Source organism: Spodoptera frugiperda, chromosome 25, assembly GCF_023101765.2.
Source record: "Spodoptera frugiperda isolate SF20-4 chromosome 25, AGI-APGP_CSIRO_Sfru_2.0, whole genome shotgun sequence".
NCBI lineage: Eukaryota > Metazoa > Arthropoda > Insecta > Lepidoptera > Noctuidae > Spodoptera > Spodoptera frugiperda.
The window spans coordinates 4,536,936-4,562,156 of record NC_064236.1 but is presented as its reverse complement, the minus strand read 5'-3'; the positions used below and the strand labels follow the sequence as shown (position 1 = coordinate 4,562,156).

The window sequence follows — 25,221 nt, the reverse complement described above, 5'->3', positions numbered from 1 at the left end:
CGATGCTCAAATTATTTGGAGCATGAAACACTCGAAGTGGTTTTAATTATTATTTTCCTGTTGTCTTACATCTATTGTTACATATTTGGCTTATGTAATGGACTTTACAATATGTTTAAAGCATGCAAGTAGATAATTAAGTCCACTTTTAGAACAGCGACGTCTTAAACATTAGTAATAACTGTTTAATCAAAGTACAACGAATTGTTAAGATAAAATGCGCTTCTTTGTATGGAAAATCCTGGTCCATTTACTACTACTTTTGATTTTAAACTGACATGATCACTAACAAGATCATTGCACTTGCAACATTGCCGAAATGTCGGAAACTTATAGAAATTAATAAACATGGTAAATTTTCAAGTTCTAATAATCCTTTTTTTTTGTTTCAGGTAAGAAACGAGTCAACTAATAGACTGTATAGTTCTGTTGTCGTGGATCAAGAAAAGGCAATGGAGACCCTTCAAATCCTATCAATTTTATAATATATATCTAATATATATATTCTACCTAAACACAATATTTAGCAAATTAATCTTAAGGAAAAAACAGACAAGCAAGACTAATTGTTAATCAATGAAACAACACATAATTGCTTACAAAATAATGAGGTACGTGTTATTTAATGTTTGCTGGCGCAACTGTTAAATGCAACGTTGTATTAAGCTAACATTGGCGTGGTAATCATTCGTTCATTATGTCATATTAGTTGGCTAATATTGGTTCAAACTTTATTAAGTCAGAAGCCCAAAATGTTGATATACAGCCAAATGTAGTTCAGACTTATGGATCCATTATTTACTATTATAATAGGTGGTGTTCAAATTGCATCACTCGGTATCTTGGGATATTTTGAATGTCAATCCAATCCACTGCAATCTGCAACAGAGGTCCGTGTACCGTGAGAACAGATAATTAGAACAAACTGCTTACTATTTCATAATATATTTGGTTAAATTGCTAAAACTTCTGGTATCATCATCATCATCAGCCTGTTCTCGTCCACTGCTGGACATAGGCCTCTCCAATGGCACATTTGATACATTTGCTTAAATTACTAAAATCTCTGGTAAATTCATCATTATTCACTCAACCATTTTATCGAGCTTAGTTTCATTGACAGTAAGTAAATTAAAATAAACAAAGTAATTTCATTAAAAAGTACAGGGTCCTTAGACAAAGTAACATCGCTTGGTAGCGAAACGATATCTAAAATCGTCATCGTCTCAACGATAACGACAAACATTTCTTAGCCAAAGTAACATCGCGATCGTTATCGTTGTGTCGAATCGATAATTCGCTAAAAAGCAAAAATATTGTTTATGGTAACGAAAATTTAGCTGTCAGTGTCACTCAAGAAGTTCAAATCGGATTATTCCCGCGAGTTATTACTGTTTTCGAATTTTACTGATAAGAATAAGTGAGTTGTTGGCGATCGCCGTACTTCGTGAGGGTGATGTTATCACAGTCAGCGACGTTGGAGTGCTGGGTGACGTCACGGGATTGGCACGGTGGTCGCCGCGCCGGTGGGCTTCAAGTGGTTGTGCTGCAATGTCCTTAGCCCAGACGTAAATATCCGAAAAATGCTGGGCTCAAGTGCTTCCCAAGAGAAATATGACTTTATTAGTTCAATTTCGAACTAGCCCTCGCATAAGACAGTCCACGTTATTTCTAGTAAGTAATATAGTCTTTGTTTTAAGTAAAGTCGTTTTACTTGAGTGAAATCATAGAAATAAAGAGTAGCTAAAGTATTGTAAATTATAATAAAAACAAAACTTTATACTAGTAAGTAAGTGAATAGAGTATTATTATTCTAAATTGTTGTTTATATGTATTAAGTTTTAATTATCATTAACTTTGATATTAAGTTTTAGACTTAATGATAATCAAAATAGACTCATTTTTATAAATGACTGGTGTTCTAATCTATTATAATTTTTAGTGATAGTGATGAAACATGGAATCAAGAGTGCGAACAAGTTCCCAACAATTGTCAATGCTGCTTGAGGATATGGCAAAGTAAGTAAATCCAAGTTGTATTCACTAGTATGTAATGTACACAATGATGCAATCTTAACAATGAAGTACTTATACTGAATCTTTGTTTGTTTATGTTACAGTCATGGTGACCCGGCGAGGCCTCTTGCTGCATCATTAGGTTGAGTACGGTCAGACCGACTGTGGACTGAACTGACAAACATATTGAATGCTGTTGGTGGTGGTGGCAGCAAGACTACAGACAAGTGATAAAAAGTAAGGATCTAATGAACATTTTTGGAAAGACTGGTGTGATGGTAGAACGGCTAGCAAGCTATTTTCTAAAGGGTTTTGGATAAGTGGACACAAGCCAATTTTCTCTGTTATAACTAGACTGGGGACTTTTTATAATTATGATGATGATGATCAATCTCTGACACCCATAGTAAGAAAGAAACAAGAAATGTTTATTGGCATATACCATAAAACATTTGCTTTCTTAGTTGTAAGTTTTCTTTTAAGCAAATATGTAAAAGTAAACTTACAACTAAATATTAAACTCCTTACTACAAAAATTCAAACAAGTACATATTATATAGTATAGTACAAGCTATACTTTGGTGTCCAAACCCGCATGTTATTGTTATTTTTCAAAAGTTCATGCCAAATTGTCTTTTTAATCTCATTTACACTTATAACATATACATATATATTATACTTATAACTATGGACAAGACTATAGAAAAACTAGGATTTAATGTAAGTACTAGGTATACACCTTCAAGGGATCTGCTCAAAAATGAGCTACTTAATTGTCTCTAGTAGGTAGATGGCAAATAAATAAATCGAAATGTTTTATAAAATATTCTTAATAACATTAGTCAACCAAGTAACTTCACTTACATGAAAGACACCATTAAATTTTTTGATAAATTAGTTTTTAACTTGGTTAATCTGGTTATGAATTATTATTTATAAATATTACCTATTATATAAATGATGAATTAGTATTTATAAAAAATCTTATACATAAATATTTAATATAAATAATATTTCTCCATCCACCAGGCGTGGTCCGCGGTTGAGATCGCCAGCGACACCGCAGTCTGCTGTTTCTCCCGACCGCCCTCATTTGAGCGACCCCCTTCGAGACAGCGGCAAGCGAGTAGCTAAAAAGCTAAGAGCACACAGCACCTGAAAATTATAATAATACAGATTTAGATTATGTGGTTTTATTTTTACTTACCTCTACAGCAGTTAATAAAGTATTGTGTCGTGCCACAATATTTTTGTTATAATTAGTACCAATAATATATAAACTAACCAGACGAATAATGCTTTAACTCAAGTTATTAGGATCAATAACCAACAACATAAGTATCTGGTTGTCTGCAATACCTATAATTATATTGTTTAATTAATGTAAAATTTCTTACCTTTAGTTCCAGGGGAATCTCAGTAGAACCCTTTAATCGTGCATGAGCTTCTAGGTCCTTGCATAATTTCCTAAATGCTCTTATATTAAGTCTGAAATGTTAGATGAACAACAATTCAGGCATTTCTCCAATTGTTTCCAATAGCCGTCGCTGATTTAATCGGTTTTGACGCCTCTCCCAGGCGCTCTCATTGTGCACAGCCCACAATAAACGAAGAGAATGCATTTTATAATTTATTTAACCTGCAGTAATGCTTCTAACATAAAATAAATACTCAAGAGTATGTCATCAACCAAGGTCAAAAATCAGCTGTAGAATGAAATCCGGCCATCTTGTGTCGATATTAGTCGATAACTACAACGTTTTAGCGTTCGTTTCGTTATCCTTAATGACGATCACGATCGAGGCGAAGACGAACACTGAAAGTGCGGCTTGTCTACGCATTTGTATGGAATAAACACGATAACGTTCGCTAACGTATTCGTTACTTTATGGTTTCGTTATGAAATGTTACATTGTCTACCAAATTGCGATAACGATGACGATTGACCACGTGACTTAACGCAGCTCCATACATTTTAGACTTTTCTAACTTCGTTATCGTTTTTAAATTGTTACTTTGTCTAAGGCCCCAGTTTTTGTTACATCGATATTCGTTAGGCTGTAGTACTTGTGTTGTGGAAGCACACTAAACTGCAGTCATACTTTTGTGGGCAGACATACCAACATACCTACCTACATACCTACATATATATACACTTTTATTTTGCCAACTGTCAAGGTCAGTCTGTTCACGTAGGCAGTCGTTTTTACCTTAACGAGTCTGCACCCAAAATTATCTCTTTCGTTTATTTTTCTCCTTTATTTTACATCTTGTAAAGGTCAGCTGACATTATTTGGATCCTACAACGTAATTTATTCTAAATGAAACTGCTAAATATTACGATAGATTCAGACTTTATTTTCATTTGACCTACTACTTCATTTCACAAGTTCTTATCAAATACTGGAACGAAACGGTAAAATAATAAAAATCTATAAATAAAACTTAAAATAATAGAAGCGAAACTAAAAATATTTTTATGAATAAAAAGAAAACAATATCCCGAGCGAAACAATACGTAATAATTGAATATTTACAGGAAATACAACGTGTGTAATTAGAATGGCTGTCGGGCGTGAAACCCAGTTTATTCTTGAGTGTCAACCACCTCTTGTAAGAAGGTTATGTCGAACGAAGTGACCATAATAAATACAATCCACATTAATATTGTCCCTGAGCGAATAGCGGTAACAATGGCCTATAGTTTCTATAGAGTCTATGGACTGTACCCTAACAATTAACGGAAAGGAAAAACCTAGTTGTTCCACATTAAAAACCGGTACCAATTTATATTGTTTGTCCCGAAGGTTTAATTTATTGAGAGCGGCGCACGAGTGGCCGTATGACAGTGCCCTTAATTTGAGGATAGATTACCGGTGTTGATTTCAATGGCTGGTTTATTGATCTCAGTTTTACTGAGCTGTCAGTCAGTACTCTGTTGTACTAATTACTTTTGGATGACAGCCATAATCGGTTTAAAGTTTGATGCTCATAATTCTGATGTTGGTGACTATTCACACCTGTAATTAGAAATTAGCATAATTACATTACACTTGAACATTGGAACATTACATTGGAACTTGGTAAAAGTAATTGAATAATCAAATAAGATGTATTTTTATGTAAAATTTAAATATCATAACAAAATTAAATAAAGTTTCGTACAGAATTGGAAAAAAATACCAAGATACCATTTTTTGTGACAGGTTAATGTCCTAAATCAAAGGGATTTCCTATATATGAGGGCATTTCGTCACACAATAATTCCCTGGGGACACATGAACATGATAGTGTGTGGTTGACCACGAATGAAACAACAATGGAGTTGTTTTACATCACCCGTCACTCGTGTACACCGTCCTTAAAAACCTATAAAATCGGAACAAAACGCAGCAATTTTTTCAAACAACTTTGACTTTGAAAGTGTTGACAGCCAATGTTATAATTGATTTACATTATCGTCCAAATAAATCTAATCAAAGTACAAATCTCAAAGGAAATGAATTTACACAGTAATTAAGTTTTTCAATTGTAACAGTGCCGATGACTGGCCCAGGAAGTGAACTGCATATTACATTAAAGTATTAAACCAATCGTTTTATGAAATTGACCTCTAAAAGTGTTAGATAATAGAAAATTTTGATTATTATTATTGATAGTATTGAAGTCGCCTGCTTCCTGATTGCACAGGTGGTTATTGAAGACATTTAATTAATTGAAATGATAAATCATAATTGATAAACTTTATTTGCTTTTGATTGGCAATTATGAATTTATGATACCTTGGTAATTTCATTTTAGTGCTTAGACTTACAAAATACAACTTGGGTATTACACATTTAATAAATACAAGCTTTATCGTATTTGAAACTATGTTTCTCGTGGTAAGTCAAGATTCAATAACCTTTACTGTTTTGGGGACAAAATAAAAGAGTTTCTAAATACTCTTTACTACAAGCTACCGAATGAAAGTAGCATCGGATGAAATAATTAAGTAGTTAGAAAGACCTAACTTTTGAGGAAAACAATTATTAAAATACGTCAGTTCTTACGCCTAATGCCAAAATTTCTAAACAAAACTGAGTGACCTTCGGATCAATAATTGAGCTCACCTAACGATATTTTTTATCGATATTACTTTGTACTTTTTTTACTCTACAATTGAAAACGATATTAGGTCCTGCCACGCCATTAATTTGTTTTTTTTTTTTACAAAAGTATTAACATTTTTTGTGTGGACAATTAAAGGTGTATGATTTATTTGCAACCAGGTGGGTTCAATGTTTTTGTGAATAAATACTCGTATCATGCTTGTTTTAGTCACACTGTTGGTATTTATACCAATAACTTATATAAAGTTAGAGAGGGATGTCCGTTCTTTAAAGGTTAAAATCACTTACGAATTTGACAGACACTGACCTATCTGATATTCGATGGTACCTACGCAAAGCAAAAAATGTTTTTCCTAACGTTTCTTACTAAAATACTAACCTTGTTCCTTCTTCCGTAGAGAAGTATACTTGTATGAATATCTCCTATCCCTATTTCTAACCACAAGCGTCTCTGTACAGCAATCTTGTTGTCGTCACGTATCGCACTGTCGTGTGGAACCTTCAGCATTGTCATGTCATGTTTTACAACACGTCAGCACATCACTATGTCACAATAATAATATTATTGTTGTTCTTACATGTTAACATTTTCAAGGTTTTCTCGTTTCTCCTGTACAAGAATTTTCTATTGAGAGAAACATGTTAACTATGCCCTTTCATTTTGAAATTATTACACAAGCTTCTATTGTCTCACCTTCTATGGGTCCCTGGTAGTTTACAATTTGGAAAATGTCTGCGGTCTGTCATTTCTTGCATAGATCCAATTCTTGCGGAAGGCAGATACAGAATTTCCGGACATTTAACCTGAAGATTATGTAATTAACACAAAAACAACTCATTAATATAGGTAGATAAACCATTAATATGAGTGTACATCGGTTTTATCGGGAAACTATCACACAGTAGCTTTATTGTTGTCCTTGTTTGATGTATCTTTACAGAAATAGAGTATGAAACAAAAAATGTTGTAACATCTCCGTCTAAGTCATGTAACCCTGGTACCTAATCTCGGTGATATACATCTTTATATCTACGAAGAGAAGTCTTTAAACTTTCTTCCAATGCTGTATACGAATGTGACTGTTAGACATATTTATCGCTATCACCGATCTTGTGATAATAAATCGAGATGATAATTCTATGTTCAAACAAATTCAGGGTATTTTCCACTTGCGTTCGAATTCAACATGTCTGACCTTCCTCCAATTATTTTTAAATTTCCTAAGTATTTACATCAGTTGTACGATGCAGTAGGTATACTTGAGTTATTAATTGGGTTTATTGATCTCTAAATTCTGAGAGAATCTGTTATGTTTAGCAACACGGTCATTCCTATCTTATTGGGTTCATAAACTGCCACATCTTTCCGATTTTCATAGAGATTTCCCATAGATATATCTACAAGTAATTTGCACTAACAGCATCCTAAACTACCACTGGTCTTTTCCAAAAATAGGACGTTGATGTAGGTCTCCATTTCTTATCGTAGTACGTGATAACTTAGACGCCATAGACTGGTTCCAAATGCAATCGTTATCCATTAAAATATTCAAATTGTACAATTAATTAAACTAACGTTTCTCTAATAGGAATATTGCAGTGCCGGGCTATTAATGTGGTGAGAGCTATCAAGTAATAGCTATTTTAATTGACGTTTTCATCTTAATTTTATGGAGTCATTTGTACGGTATGTGGGCATACGATCTCTGTAGGTACGTTATGTAAGTCCACTCAAACCATTATCTTCGTAACAGCAATAAGGCGTCCATTACTGACCATAGGCCTTATTTAATAACTCCTAGAGCGGCCAGTTGGAATAGTTGAGCATCCAGCTGCAGCCAGCAGTTAGCTAGATGATGGCTAGATGTGACTTCAAAAAAGGAGTTTTTTAGTTTGATCGGTGTGTATGTATGTATGTATGTATATATGTATGTATGATGTATGTATGTATGTTTGTGTGCGATTATCTCGCGAGTTTGATGCGGTTTTCACCATAGTATTTTTCAGGCCTAGGTGAAGGTTTTATTTTAGATATTACTTAAAAAAAGAAGAGGCGGTAAAGGAAATTGAAATCCCTTTTAAAACAGTTTTGTATAAGTTTCTTTAATGTAATGCCAGAACTGGTTCAACTTTTCCCAAGATTTGGACTTGACAATTGACTTTTGAAGACTACCTTCTCAGGGAATCATTTGGGTCAATGGAAAAATACAACCTGAAACTTCATAATACCTTTTCACCACTAAAATCAATGGAAACGCAGGGAATATTAACAAATTGTTTCTACAAGTAGGTCTGTGAAGTAGGTACCAACACAAACTTGTCAATCTTGTCATAGTTTCCAATTTCACATGGAACTTTAACCTTGTGCCTAAAAATAACAAAACTGTTGTTTGAACCTTTATACATAGCACGCGATACTCGAACCTTTATACATAATGGAACGAAGTACAATGCGTGGAAATATTAGTAACATTGAATATCTGTGACCTCTTAACTCTTATGTTCTCTTGGTATTTTTTATTTAAATTAGTAGAACATGGAAATGTATATTTCTTTCCTACGAGGTCATTTTATTACTTAATACTTTGAGGTCTTAGAGAAATTACAATAAATAAGACAACTTTTATGTCTTACTTGCTCTTACCCGCGGATTCGCTTGCGTCAAGAAGTATTATCATTAATAGAATTTGTCAAAATCCTCTCTTAGGGGATGCCTACAAGCTTTATGCATGCATAGTCACAGCCGGATTTGTTTAAAATTGACAAAGTTTGATACAAGCTATCATCCCCTATTTTGTTCCCTTGCGGGTAGAAATGATCATAATCCTTTCTTAGCGGATGCCAACGGCATAACACTTACCTGCATGCCAAATTGCAACCCGATCCATCCACTGGTTTTGGCTGTTCGTTGGAAAATAATCAGGCACCTTTGAGTTTTGTACATTTATAGATATAGATTTGCAAAAGGACTTCAAAATTATTGCATACATACTACACGAAGCTCCTACAAGAAGTATGTACCACAGAAGACATACAAAAGTGTTGATCCGAACATTTTAAAGTGCCCAAACATAATATTGATTAGGAAGCCATAGCAATCAGTTTCCAAACCCTTGTCTGCTACACTCTTCCTATAATCTCGTACACAATTGATGTCCAGCTCATGATTTAAAAACATACGTCACCAGCCGTTACCGTGGACCTACACAATGCCCCATTGAAACTGTTCCGATGAATGTTGTTAGTGATGGAAGATAAATAAATAGGCCTTGTTTGTACCTACCGGAACATTTTAAATAATACATTCATACTCTCTTCTTTTATTTTGTAAACGCTCTTTGATTGAACGAGAGAGACATAGGTAAATAAATCGTTGGTGCATCGATCAGGGATGTTGCAGATGTACATTTTTTCACATCCGCGGCAGCGTAAGTAGATGCGGATTTTTAGAGGTTCACATCTGTGTATGCGGCTGCGGATGCAGATCTCAAAAAATACTATTAACACTACTATCAAGACTATTGACATACTAGTCAACCATTTGCGTCTAATGCCAAATACCGAGTACAGTTCCAAACACCATCTTCATCATATCAGGCTCAAGATGTCCACTGCTGAATGTAGACCGAAATGATTTCCAGATCGGACGGTTGGAAGCGATCACAAATTGAAACGACTCCAATCATAAACTGTAAATTAAGTCAAAGAACCCATGAATTACTTTGTTTTAATTTTTGCTCGTTTCGGATCCAAATCGCGCCCTACAGCTGGTGACGAAGTGGCGGCCCGGTTCGAACAACCAGAGTACTACCGATTGCTCTTACGGTCAGTTGACTACCAACGGCATCTTTGTGAATGACCAGAGTACAAGGGGTACAGGGGACCCTTTGATTAATCACACCACATCATCAGATGTGGTGCGAAAAACGGGCGTCTTAAACCACCGGGCCACCACAACGTTTTTGACTTTAATAACTATGCTCTAATAGTATAAAAACGACAATGCAGCGTAAGATCAGTAGCTTCCTTTACTAGATACCACAGCCACGTACATTATGTAAGACTAATTACAATATTTAATCATGTGTAATTAATTCATCAATTAGTACCTAATACATGCATATCCGTTGCTATTAAACCAGCTGGACAGGAAGCTATGACTAATTAATGAACTGTAATTAGTTTATCAGTAGTAACTGCCTCCTTATTAGTATTGACTTAAACCTTAAGCAATCCGTAAACTTGAAAGGTACAAGTTTGGAAGCAAGCGATATTAGGCAGAGCAGACCAGGTGTTGTCGCTTCATGACGCCACACGTCATTATGACCTGTCGCTGGAGTCATGATTTCGAACTATATACGACAGCAGCGGCAATCGATGACGTCTCCAGCTCAATGATGCGTCGTTGGCTTCGTATCACTTACCACAGAGGTTATTTCATAGAAATTCATAGAAACTAGTAGCGTGTCTGCGATACGTCGTCCGCTAATGCCTCCTGTCGCCCGCTTCCAACTTGCACCTTAAGGTTAATAAAACTATCTGGTCGAGTTTTCATATTACAAATTGTCTGTATCTAGTGTTAAACAATAGCACATATTGATAAAAACCTCCAAATTCCAACAGTACATTTACAATTCAGATACTATCAAATTGTCTCAGTGTTTTTGGTTTCGGAAAAATGCGTCATAAAACTGATCTTAGTCAGTAGGTATTATTACAAATAAATATTTCCAAACAGTCAGGCATTTCTCTTACAACTTTAGTGAGTATTTAGCTCTGTAATCTGAACAACATAAAATATTCAGATATCGGACCACTCCTTGTGAAACAAAGCTCCTTATTTCATAACACCTTTAAAAAAACCAAACACAATTTGTTTATTTCAGCGAATTAAGAAAGATAATCTTTCGAAATTGTATCTGTAGCAATATTTTTTCCTTTACACCTACATATACCTACAGTAGGACTTCGAAACAAAACGAGTACTTAGGTAATAACCTCCGCCCTTGAGACGAGGATAAAAATGAAATAAACTGAACGATTCGCACTACAGTTTCATTATGCATGTATTCCTTTGCGCACACGCAAAATATTATTATCTTGTGTCAGTTTAATTACGTATGTACTACATGTAATAATTATTAATTATAATTATTTTAATTCGAAGTGTTGTTAGTCTAAATGAAAGAATCATGACGTCAAACGTTCCATATTTTCCTGTTTTAATGCCTAACAAGTCTTGAGATTTACAGGGTATTTTTCCTGTCCGATTCATTAATTCAATTTATAAACAAAATACAAACTCCCTATCAGGCTAATTTAGTTGCAATTTTATTTTGAATTATGACCGCTAGAGGGCATCAGCGTCTTCAATTACAGTCTGGCACTGACTTTGTTTCTGAATACCATTAATTACACATCACCTACCATGTCAATAGAGTTATCAGACACATGCATCGTGGGAATCGATTGAACTTATAAAGATGAATTTTATTTCGGATTGGTAAATCGATATAAGAAATCGATGCAGCTGTTGATCGAATCTCTCGGATTGAAACCGCAATATAGGCCAGTGGGTACATGAGAAACTGATGCATGATGATGTTTTCGTCATCCAAATTGTAGTGTAACGGTTTTTAAGTTCAACGCGTTCTCGAAATTAAGTTTGATTTATTGACTCGTATTATACGAAGGATAAATCGACGATCTGAAGTACACACATCATCTTCATTTATGTATTGTTTGAAACTATGAGAAATTAGGGTGGCTACTACTACTGGTGATCTACTACTAAATACCTAAAACAAAACAGAAACCCGAACCACACTTGTTGAACAGCCTTAACCCAAAAAGTATAAATAACATTGCCATTTAATTTTGTATTTATTTCAATACGAGTTTTATATTACTTTTATAATGTGCTCGCAAATAAAATTAAGTAGATACCATCTGCATTGCTAATTGCTCGCCTTTCAATGCATTTTATTTCAAACTTATTAGCCAATGTAGTGTTGTTATCTCTGAACCACCTGTCAATTATAAAATCCAGAAACCCGTATCGATAATTTTCATGATCGTATCGATTCGTATCAATTCGGCATCGACCTTCGTTTCGATCGAATTTTCGAGTTATGAAATCGTATATGGAAGGTTGCTTGCAGTGTAACCGCAGTTTTCAATGAATGGAGAAATAATATTACAAAGGTATGCACTGATACTAACAGGTCAACTTATTCCAATCAGCAAATTTCTGCAATCGATACTCGATTTTATAGCCTGACAATAAGATCTTAAACAGTTTGCTAACTTTAGTATAGTTTGATCTGCTTATTGTCCCAAGTGTGAATTGTGACACGTCTTTATTACATACTTATAACAACTTGCAAAATATGTGAGTAGGTCTGTTTGTACTCATATGAAATTTGATGAGAATGCTAACTTCAATCACTAATCAACATTTTGTATGGTAACCGTTAATTGGTTATTCAAATTCCGTCATGAAGTATTGCAGTAGATATCAATTGATTGCTGTCAAGATAGGCAGAAATGGCAGAATCTTCATAATATATTCGTAATTAGCTCTTTCCTGTGGTTTACCCCATTGTTAGATGACTAGGTAAATGCTACAGCATCATAACAGTAGTCCTCTATTCATAAAACTGTCTAGACGATCGGACAGAGTGCGCTGTCAAACAGAGTTGACAACTGATCAATCAAATCAAAAGTAACATTAAAGTTTTACTCTCAAATTGAAAATAAAATGAACGTTTCATTTATAAAAGTTTTAATAAAATTAATTCCTATTTGTATTTAACTTTATCTTGAGCGAGACGTTTGACAGTTGGCAAAGACTTCTCTAGGTTGGCATTGCGCGTACGCAATCGATCTGTTATCACTTCGAAATAAGTGACCTATTTCTTTGAGATAGTCCATACGCGTATTTCTATTACTTTCATATTTCTCAAATTTTGCAATGATGAGAGGTATTTTGGAGTAAATACGGGGTTCTAGTTTAACGGTTCATTTGTATTGTTTACGCTTATTTTTTAAAGGGGAGAATATCATCTAATTTCTTCTCCGGCCTTGGGTAAGGCAGGGGGGAGTGTCAGACTCTGACTCACTAAAAACCACCCCCTTTCTTCCCCTGCTTTGAGCCGGAACCCCGGTAATCTGTTACGTTGTCCGCAGTTCCGGATTGTTTACACTGTCTTGGTTTAGGTATAGGCATTTACGCTTCAACACTATTGGAAAGTCAAAAAAGGAAATAATTATGCACTTTCATTACACTTTGAGTTTCCAAAAGTTGTTTAGGCTCATAGCCTAATCCAATCTCTACCAAGTTTTGCGTTTATACAAAGTCGCTTTGTATAAGTTCCAATAAACGACAATGTGGTTAAAACGCACAAACATTCAAGCTTTCTATGAATAGGTATCAGTTTGTAGTTGGATTGCTTTTGTTTTTATAGCGCGTGTAGTTTACTACGATATTATGAAAACAATTTGTATAATTTAACATTGATTGGCGACTGTTGTTCAAACACTAATAACAAACGCGTCTAACTGCCAATATTGAAGTTAGTAGTTCGTGGCTTCTATAAATGTTATTGTAATTGGCGAGTGTGGGAACTTTTTAAACGGCCATTGTCTATCTGTTTGTTGGCGATAGAGTCGTTTATTGGCATATACAGTCACTGATCGAGTTTCCTATTCATTGGAATCTCAATTTCACTTCGACCGCCTTTTTGATCCATGCTTCTTGCTCAATTTAAGGGTTGATCAAAACAAAGCGTTATTTATTAGGATAGTTCTTTGAAAATTTCTCAGAGATAACATTCGGTTTGGAATTACCTACGCCTGGTATAATAGGCTCAGGCCCAATAGGCTCATTGCTTATCTCAGATGGGGCCCATTAGGCTGATGCCTGATCCGGACTTGCGGACTACCGAGCGGTTTTACCGGAGCTCTGGATCGAAAAGAAGGAGTATGAACGGGGTGGTTTTAAGTCAGTATGAGTCTGACACTCCCTCTCGCCTCGCCCAAAGCAAGAGAAGTCAATGGATGATTATCCCCCTTTAAAAAAAATGGTTCATTCCCTATTATACTTATGGGACTCATAACATGACTAGTGGTAAGTGTTACATCGCTTGTCCCCCCGCGAATTAAACACCGTGACGTTATGTTACGATTATTGGTTTATTCACTGTTTTGACTGTGTGATAGTAAGCGTGACTGGCGAGCACGGGGTCACGGTTTTGATTCCCGGGCAGAAATATGTACATTTTTTGTTCTCGATAGCAGTAATCTGAAATCGTATTATGACTTGTGAATCTTAAATGTGTCCTTATCACATAAATGTTTTATGTTATGGAAACTCTTTGGTTTGTCTACACAGCATTGGATGTTGCAATAAAATGCAATTGTTACATTACAAGTCGGTTTATTGCCGCGACAAAGAAAGTGTAATGTGGTATCAACAGTACAAAGTAACTTACCTAATATAAAATAATGTATCAATGAAATTATTTCGAAACAACAAGTTTATTAGTTTCATGTTATACAATCGAATCGTGGGAAAGAAATGTTATAGTTGCCAATGTAAAATACATACGTCATAAAAAATAACTCTCACTGCTGCCTTAGTGTTGCCTTGTAAGTAATTACTGTTTTATAATGGCGCCGTTTACAAAGAAAAAGTTGGACAAACGTCACATTCGTTCTTTTTTCAAGAAATCGGCCTTTTTCTTTTTTTTTGAGGCCATGAGTAGTATGACGTGCTTCCTTGCCGCGATTATTGCACGGGATGTGACGTCAGTACCACGCTTTGACATTGACACACACTTGGATGCACATGGCCCTACATTTTTCTAACCGTATATCCGGAGCGAAGCAAGTGTTGATTTTAAAACTTAATTATTCAAATAATATTCATTTCGTTTTAATTGAGCGTTTAAAAGTAGCGGTACTAATACTCTTTAATAATGAATACTAGTTTCAAGATTTAGAATTGTTTCTAAGCGACCCTAAACTATAGTTCTTGCTCTACAATAGATCACGCAAAACGTCGTACATCGCGAAAATCATATATTATGTTCTAATCCCGCCACTTGAAGCATGACAAGTTACATCACAACGTCACAGTCTAGCAATTTGCAGTGCGAAATTACAAAAATGTCCAACTGCTATGTAATAATATTACCTACGCTGTGTATCAGATAAATGATATAGTGACAGCATTGATGTGCTGGATGGCTGGCTCTGGTAGCGGTCTGTAACGCTCCGGCGGCCATTACGGAACACCCACTGTTCAAGCACACAGAGTATAGACACAATGGAATTCTAGTATCCGATACTATAAACAATGCTAGTCATTCTTAGTCAATAAAACAGCGGAAGATAATAGGCTATCTTTGGTCTAACGTCAATAGTTCAAAACATCTCACTGGAATGTCCATTCATCCTTAATTATAATTGTCTTGTTCGTAGTGTGGCCGCTTCCGAGCTAAAGGTCTTTGTATCTGGGTCAGGAAAAACATTATTGAGATTTTTTCATTGATTTCAAAAATCTCAGTAATGCACCAATTCTGGAATTGTTTTCGGTATATGGCAATGGGTTCATCAGCTATTACATTATGGGACTCGTATGAAAAAAAAGCTTGGGCAAAGTAGATGTTCTTATATTAGTATTTCTGTCTATCTTTTGTGGATTATAAAGACCAAGTATTTATTGCTTTAGTCTCCTTTTATTTACCAATCTGTGTCGTGAAACTATAAAGTATGCACAATTGCATATATCTAATGATTTGCGGTCTCAACGTTTAATCCGACCAATCAATTCCTATAGCCAATGCACCTAATCGATTTACCGACATAATTTATTACTCGTATACACTTTTAATTTGTGCAATCAAATGTCAGTAAGGTTTACTAGTTACACTTTTGATAGTACGAGTAGAAATGCGGTCTATTTTGCAATAATTTTGAGGAGTCGTAGTAAAGGTCTATTTTGTCATTTACTTAGATTTATATAGTTACATTTAAAGACCTTTATGAATGGATATTGTAAACAAATGACGACACCTCAAGTTAAATCCAAAATACACAAACAATTTACCCACATTTGCCAGCTCTAAAGCAAATAATGGCAACAAAATGATTTGTATTCTGTAATCCGGTTAATTATCCAGCAACGTTTATCTCGACTGAGCAAAAACTAGTCGGTATACTGTAGCCGCAGTAACTCTGGGTCTATTCTCGACGCTTCCAGTTTCCAGGACATCCCCTTCACGCGGCGCCGGCCCTGACCACCAGCTTACCTCACCAGACCCCACTAATGAGTATTACAACACTTTATAAAATAACGCACCAATCCGTTCGTTCGACATCATATTCGTACAAGTTTCCAAATAAAGGCCAACTGTCCTTTATGACTCACCAATTAAAGGTCCTTTTTGTGTAAACTTGAATCTAGATTGGTCACTTTTTACTTTAGCTCCATTTTTGTTCCTTGTTCTATAAATAAATTTTGCTTTCTGCCCACATCACAAGCCATTTTAGTATCTTTACCAATGCAATCTTTGAAGCTTGTTTCAGACATTTCCCAAAAAATTAACACTCTAAAATCGGCATATCATTGTATTTTGATTATGATAAACGTCAAAATTGGTTGCGAATCATCAGGCTGTTGCTGAAACTAATTTGAACTGTCGCGTTCGTCAGCTACATACGTACGTTTGCACAGAAGTGCTAATCGTGAAGTCAGGTTTAGTCGACGTCAATTCAACGAACACGTTTTTGAACATACCTACAATCTACATGTATTATAGGTATCTATGTAGGTAAGTGTACATACATCTGTATTTCTCCATGTGCTTACAATTTCAAGATTGCCGATAAGGTGTCGTATATATTTGATCAAATCGTCGCGTCGCTCTTAATGTGGCATTGTTCAGCTGGCTACGGCCCAGTCGCGGGTCATCACGCGACTTCTAAGAACGAAGTCAGTTAGTAGGTCGATATTAGCAATTAGATTAATTCCATTTAATAAAGATCTTGTCAGCGGTGAGATGTCGCTTTCGCCGAACAATATCGGGTGTCTTTTGTTTCGCAGAATATTTTAATAGCCCAACGTGGGACTGGGTACATTAGCGACGCTAAACAATGATAGACAATCCCAAGTTTCTCCGTATTGACAGCGACAAATAAGATTAATTCTTAGCACTCCGTGTGAGAGTGATGGATGCTAACGCTAAGCTAGAGTAGGCTAAAATAAAACTAAGAGTTAAACCGAGTGGTTTGGTGATAGACGGGTTAGATAGAACTAGCCGAAAACAGTTGATTAAGTAGCCGTTTGTTTGAACGATCAACAATAGAAACTATGTGTAATTTGTAACTAATATAAACTACTACTCTATTCAAAGTCAACATAAATACTTTACCGTACAAAATGCCATAATATTATCACAATCTTACCATCAAACACATGTTCAACAGATGAGAACAAGAAAAGTTACGCATTTTTTTACTAACCGCTATTTATTTTGAAAGTGCGGATACTGTGGGAATCGTAAGAACAATCGCATCATTCATAAGTTAGAATTAAAATTGTTAAAATGCAAATCCAATCTCTGATCTCTTCCCATTTAGTTAAATGTTCGCGAACTTTTGTACAATATCTTTCTTTCACTGTCATAGTGCTTATTTGTTTTAAAATATTTTGATCATGAAATAACTTATTTTCATTCAACCTAATACGCAACAACTACGATTAAAATAAAGAATGTCTTTTTTAGTACCTAGTTAATACATACACATGGATATTTCTATTTACGACTAGTCTTTAAATGTAGTTATGTATTTGTTGTTGTTTTCGTTCCAAAGTCAAAGACAAAGCATTTATCTATATATTATATATGTAAAGTTTCGACCACTAGGCGACCACAAGTTTCAATTAATCCTTAATTTGGCACTTTTGAAACGTCAAATTGAATTCGTCAGTTTGTCCGTCAGTGAAGCTAAGTGCTCGTTCCAAAGTGTAGTTTACTTTATTTACCATGTCAGCAGCATAAACCAACTTGTAGTAACTAGTAACTTCTTAAATATGGAATAATATTATCGTAATCGTAAGTAGATTACAACTTTCAATTCGAAATTAATTAATTCTAAGGTCTCGTGTCAATGTGATGAATATGTCATTGAATTTGACATTCTCGTATTGATACATGTAGGTACCTGCAACAAGGCACCTGTATCTTGTTTCTGATCGAATCTATGAAAATGTTCAGGGGCCTTAGTCTGCTATTACAATTGTGTCAGGATGGTCGATCATTGAGCAGTGCGAGAGGGACGGAGCTATACAACCTATATAGCTGCGTCCCTATATAGCTATATAGCTATACATATAGATTAAGGCCCAGTTTGTCAGCTGAGGCTAAGGTTACAAGGTTTCCCAAAAAATATTATGTGAACAAAGTAACTGGTTCTGTGATCGATAATTGTATGTCCGATAGGTAAATTCTGAGGATTCAATTATGCTTTTCACAACACTAAAAAAACCTATTATAATAATAGATATTGATAGGAAAACAATGTCTATTATTAAAACTTAAACTGCTAAAGATCAACACCAACATGCCAAAACAATGTAGGTAAACGATGCTCGCTATAATCGATTAAGTTTCACCGACGATGACTAACTACAATCGATTTGAAGTTCAATAACTACATTATCGCTGATGCCTAGGTCAATACTGGTGTGGCGTAACTAAATTTCGCCATTTTTATAATTCCAAATGACAATAATAAGCCTTACAACATTTTCAACACATGCCAATAACAGCCGAATTATCGAAAATAGTTGGACAGTAATCGCTATGTCAAATCGAATAATTCAAGGCTTCGATTTTAATTTCACTACATCAAACAACGTGACCATCAAACGTTTTTCGAATCGATTTTGTAACGATGAATCGATTGCGTGGTTATCGATAAACGAAAGAAAGTGGACTCGCTAATCGATGACAAAACGCATGTGTGTGGTGAATGTTCCCATACCTGTTGACAAATCATGTGAATAATTAAAGATGATTATTGATTCAAGAATATTTAAACTAATAAACTTGTGTCAGTATTGAGGTTGGTATCGTTTGCAAACATTGATCGTTACATGCTATCGATCATTGTCGTGAGATGACGTCGCGTGACGTCACTCCGGTCACTGCCACTTAGTGAAAGTCTCCAAATCGGCGCTACTCAGCCATCAATCTGCAACACTTTCGTCGCAGTAAATCGATTGTCATTCAGAGTACGATCCTTGCGACCGATTTCCCTCAGCTAGATCAAACCATACAACGGAGACCTATTTACATTCAATGCTTCATACATACCACAGGTCTTTGTACAATGGCCACCCATGGTATGTGTGATGAGGTTTACGTGCCGACGTTATGTAGGAAGGAAGTTACAATGATTTAATTTTAAGCACGGTTTAACTATTTAGTTATGTACTTAGTTAAGGTTAACCGCAGTTGGTTGCGTAAATTCGGACGTCTCAAGTTACTTGCTGCAGCCCATTGGGAAATTAATCTTGTGGCTCTTTGATATTACCAATAGGTACAACCGGGTCGTAGGCACGGAAGAATCTCGAAACATTAGGTGTGAATGATCACTTATTATAAATTTACTTAACCAAAATGTGCAGTAAAGATATACTTTACGTATTTTTATACTAGCTCCTTTGAAAAAATGTGTGGAAGCAATAACTGACAAATATGTAGATACTTATTGATTTGCGTCAGCAATGTGATTGTGGTACATCACTAATGTAATGCAAATTATACACTAAAGTGCTTTTCAATGTAAAGAAAGATTATTGAACCTTTGGCCCGAGGCCAAGATACGAGTACAACGGCTATCAAAGTGTACCTACATGTAGGTATTAAATCTCGCGAACTTGCCAAAAAAGTTGTGTTAGTACATAAAAGATCGAGATTGCCAGAATCCTAGTTATTTCTACGTGTAAAATGAACCTAGAAGTGACAACTCGCGATATTTCAAATCGATATTACTTCGAAAGTACTTTGTTACCGTAAGAAAATAAAAAATACGTGTTTAATATTTTAAAATAACCTACAAGACGTTTAAAAAAAAAGTACTTAAAAGCTACCCTATTGTCAAGAAACTACTAACCTATTAAAATAGAAAAACAAAATTAAAACAACGTAACCGTTCCGAATCTTTTACTACTCAAATATTTACTCACAGATATTATTTTACAGACATTTTGTTCTTTTAAAACATTATAATTAGTGTCGATTTATCGACATTTGCAATCTTGGCTTTCCAAGATCGAAAAAAGTCGATAAGCAAGCCAAGATTCAGCTTGCGAAACTGATCATAACAACATCACTTGTTGTTTTAAATTGTTAAATACTTATTTCGAAAATGTATGGAACTTTGGCCTTTTGTTGCGATATTTTGTAGTGTATTTAAAACTGGGTGGAAGGGACAGAAAAAACAGGAAGAAGAAAGGATGACAGAAAGAAGGAGGAGTGGGAGGGATAGCAGACGCTATGTGATTCTACAGGGTTACAGATTAGGTCGACCTAAATCCTTTAATGGATGGTAGTTTTCACCATGACTTGACTAACCGGCAGATAGACGTTTTTGTTATATTTGGTTTGACAGTCAAAAGTGGTCTATTTGAAATAAATAATATTGACTTTGATTTTCATTTCCGACCAATTGGCTAGGGAACCTAATAACCCTACATTTCCAAACCTCAAAACTACCACTTGAAGATTTACACACACATCGACACAAGACATTATAAATCAATTAACACATTCAGAAACGACTGTAATTCAACAACATATTAAAAGCAAGATGTCATGTTGTAATCTTTGAAACAAAGCAATTGTATGCAATACCATACTTCATAAGTTCACAGTGACTAGTTGTTAGCCTAGTCGCCTACAAAGTCTAAGACCTAGGATACCTAGGCAGTCATTTCACTGAACTATTTCATTTGCGGGGGTTTCACAGACCTAGACAAGTTAGCCTAGATCTCCTATTTACACATCTGTTGTTTAAAACACTAGCTACTTACTAGATTTTTTTATTTATATTCTAATTATCATAATATGATAACTAATGTTAGTTTTGACACATTAAATCGTGATATTTGTAAAATAACACCTTTTTTGTTGCCATTGCCAAATTATTATTACATACGTACTTTAATAGGGATGATGACGGGGTATGAAAATTAAAAATCTGTTTAGTCCGTCAATTAGTTAGGTAATGAAAAAATATTAGATGAGTACGTATTTTGTCATTTAAGATAACAATACTTTGATGAAACGAATCAAAGTTTAGGAGTGGCAGCAAATACGTTATTTCTACGTACCTATAAAACATACATCTACATCAATAACAACAACAATACATCTTTAAAAGTATTTGTATCCCTAACAAAATAAAAAATACTAGTTCAATATTTTAATATAATCTACAAGACCGACATTAAAATAAAAATGAGTCTTCTACCCTATTGTACGCTCGTAAAATCGAATATTTAAATAATACATATTATGTTGTAATTTTATTATTTTATCAATAAATAAACATAATAAACACCGCAAATATCACGACAAAGTATATGCACATAATTATAAGAGAATTCAAATCACAGCAAGATTTCAACATGGTTGCATAAAATACGAATGCATACAAATGCATGCGTTGTGACAATATTTCGTTTTCTAATAATACTCATATAAATATGTGATAACATTATTTCAGGGTTTTATTGGTTTATTTTGATATAAACGAATACTGGTTTTAAATATCAACCAATGATGAAAGTCAAATTCAAATGATTGCTCGATAGGCACAGGGTTGTCACTACTAAAATGGACTTTATTTCTAGGTAATTCTGCCGCTTTTGTATTAGGAGGTGATAAGTAGGTACTGATTCCACAGTCACATCACCATATCAGTCACAAAATATTCAACAGTATCCTTAGTATGAGTTTGCTATATACGTTTAAAGTAATCGAAACGAGAGCGCGTTCGGTGCTCTGTCAATTAATACCTATGGACTTCTCTAATGACTTTCAGGATCGGTTAGTTAGAAGTATCCTGCATTCGACCATGTATTTTGAAGTAAGAAATGCTATAAACATTGCTAAAATGATCATTTAATCTACATCATTTCATGATAATACAACAATCAGACGCGAAAGCATTTCTATTCTTAGATTTTGTATTACATGCCTAGTCCATTACACATCGACCTAATAATCGTGATAATTAAAAGAAAAACGATAAAGATACCTCTCACTATTAACCAACTCACAATTTCCCAACACTTTTATCAATATCCACTTGCTTCCACGCACGTGTCAATGTTTATAAAACTTACCAACGTCAAACCCGCGCGTGTTGCAGCCCTAGAACCAAGTAGTAAATAGTGGGCAGTGACGTAGTGTTGCCAACGGTCGAAGCGGTTGCATTATGTAACGGACGGTTGGCGGCTAGCAATACGAAATAATATGAGCAATAGCAACACCTAGCTGCAGGCTACGTGTGGTAAGCAGGACAGACTGGAGATAATAAGCTCAGCTTGACATGTGACATTTTAGAACAGTATCCTGAAATATAACAGCCTTATATGGCATGGGTCTTTGAGTAAATAGAGCTGTTGTCTGACATTTACACTGCTATGTGTACACATAATTGTGTGAACTGTGATGTCCTAACTGCAACTAGACGCTTCTTACGTTATAGTTCGGTTTGTTTGCCCATATGTGTGTATGTCCAGATCAATTTCGATATAGCAAAGATTTAACAATCGTGTATATTAAAGGCAATATTTGAAGATATACTACAACCTGTTTCGTTCGTCGAGCGGTCGTGTGATATATATAATTCCTTAAGTTTTTATTGAATTTGTTCCCCAGTATACAGTAACAAGCTTGCCCTATACTCTATGGAATGACCTTATAATATTAGGTACTTACAAAAATGAGGTGTTCCATTGCTCTATACAAGTACAAGTGTACTCACCGACTCTATATCTCAATAAGATCTCACCTCATCTAATAAATCTCGAGACTCATATTAGTTTGAGATCACGTGATCACCATCTCGTGGCAGATACATTATTTTGCTACGGCTAATTTAAATGTCAAATGAATAAAAACTTACACATAATTATGTTAATGTCAAATGATAATATGGATGAATAAAACAATTTTGTTTGAATTATACGAGTACGAATTATACCCGTAGTAAAGAGATTCGTATAAAAAATTGAATCAGTAACTATGTAATTTGCTTTTCTAAGTATCACGTTTTACTTAAGTGATCAGTCTTCGATAAAAAAAACTTTGTTAAACTAAGTAGTTCTACAATAAACACTAAGTGGCACCCAGACAGAATGAGCTGATTTCCTAACCTATCACCTTCAGTAACAAATGATGATTTCCGTATGAAAAGCTAGGACACAATGTGTTCACTCAGTGGAAAGGCTATTTTGCACTAAACCTGCATTGTTCCACACCGGAATGCTCCACCGTCCGTTAAAAAATCTAAATACATTATTATTTAGTAGTAGTGTTGGCGGAAATTAAAAACATATTTAATAGTGTATCGATAAAAATGTCAGAGGTCTATTGAGTAACGTGTTCTATTGAATCGATAATCGTATCGTAAATATAATTTCTTAATATCGTTGGACGTTTAACATGATGCGCTTTGACCGCCTTTTCTGTTTGATATGATAGCAGTTTAAGTAATCGCTTTGTGAAAGAATCGTGGCCGACCAATGCATTGATTTGTACAATGTGATTTATCATCGTTCTTTCTTAATTTGTTTGATATTTCAATCTATAGATCTCGTTTTAGTATTCAGATCGTATTTGAATATTCTTTAGACTTTTAGTGGAAATATTATACGGTTGTTTATTTAAAGAAATGGTTACGTTACGCAATTTAGCAATGCAATAAATTACCACAAATCTTTACTTGCGTTTGTGTAAAATTTTATGATAAATTTTGACAAACACCTATTCCTATTTCCTAATCACTAAGAACATTCAACAGACTACAGTCGTCTATTACAAAATAATTGAATCATAACCAAAATTGGAAACTGGACTCAAGTACCTAAGACCAGGTAACTATTTAGGTGATCATCTAGGATTGCTGTTTCATAAATTAATATAGAGAAACATTCATTATTATTTACCACTGACATAAATCCATTCGCGGAATCATGGCGTAACTCCTAGTCTTGATTTATGTTCGTAAATCGGAACGCACATCATAAAACTATCGTTAGGTTTTGAGTTATCTATATCGATACGTTCCCAGCCCTACGGTTGGTTAATTACTTTTCTTAGTGATTTAGGTACTTGGTATTTTTCTATCTGTTTGCGTTTCGCTTCAATTAGGGTCAGGGATACTTTCGTACTTTAGAGTTGACGTAATCGTATTGTTTTCTTTTTCTATCTAAACAAACGTTCGACGCGTATAACCAATTCCAACTGGTTTTTATTTCACTGGAAGTTTTTGCTTGCTAGAATCTATGATTGTAATGCATGAATGTAAATGTTATTATAATCCATTGTCTATAATGACAGCTGTGTAGTATTTATTTCCGGGCTTGTTACAAAATTAAATGTTCACAGTAAAAGCACTTAAAAAAATGCTGTTGTTTGAGCACTTAAGTAGTTGTAATCTGGTGTCAGTGTCTAGATCTTGTTGATACATATATTAAACACAAATAAACACATAGGTATAGTTTTGCTTGAGGCCATTTTCTCTCCGGTCAGACTCTATCAGTCGAAGATCGTGATCACGATGGGATCAAAACTAAGAATGGTCTTCATCGGTTCCTTTCAGTAGAAAGTTATGGTTGTAATATTGTGGCAAATCCTTTATGAAGCCTACCAATCATTAATATACAGTTTCTTCATATTGACGCGACGGTCGAAAGGCTAATTGATCTAAGCGACATTTTTTGCGATATTCTGTTGTATACATTATTCGACTGAGAAAATTCCGCTGATTCCGAATACATATAACTCGATAT

At 34.8% G+C, this 25,221-nt stretch overlaps 1 protein-coding gene and 1 long non-coding RNA gene across 3 annotated transcripts in view; both read left to right on the top strand.

Moving 5' to 3' along the window:
* LOC118263582 (nostrin) overlaps positions 1-25,221 on the top strand; it is a 75,997-nt gene that overhangs the window by 25,384 nt on the left and 25,392 nt on the right. The window lies entirely within an intron of this gene.
* LOC118263594 (uncharacterized) lies at positions 392-3,247 on the top strand. The gene is made up of 4 exons (XR_004782605.2): positions 392-1,674; positions 1,943-2,019; positions 2,121-2,253; positions 3,046-3,247. It is a non-coding gene; the product is annotated as an uncharacterized LOC118263594 (long non-coding RNA).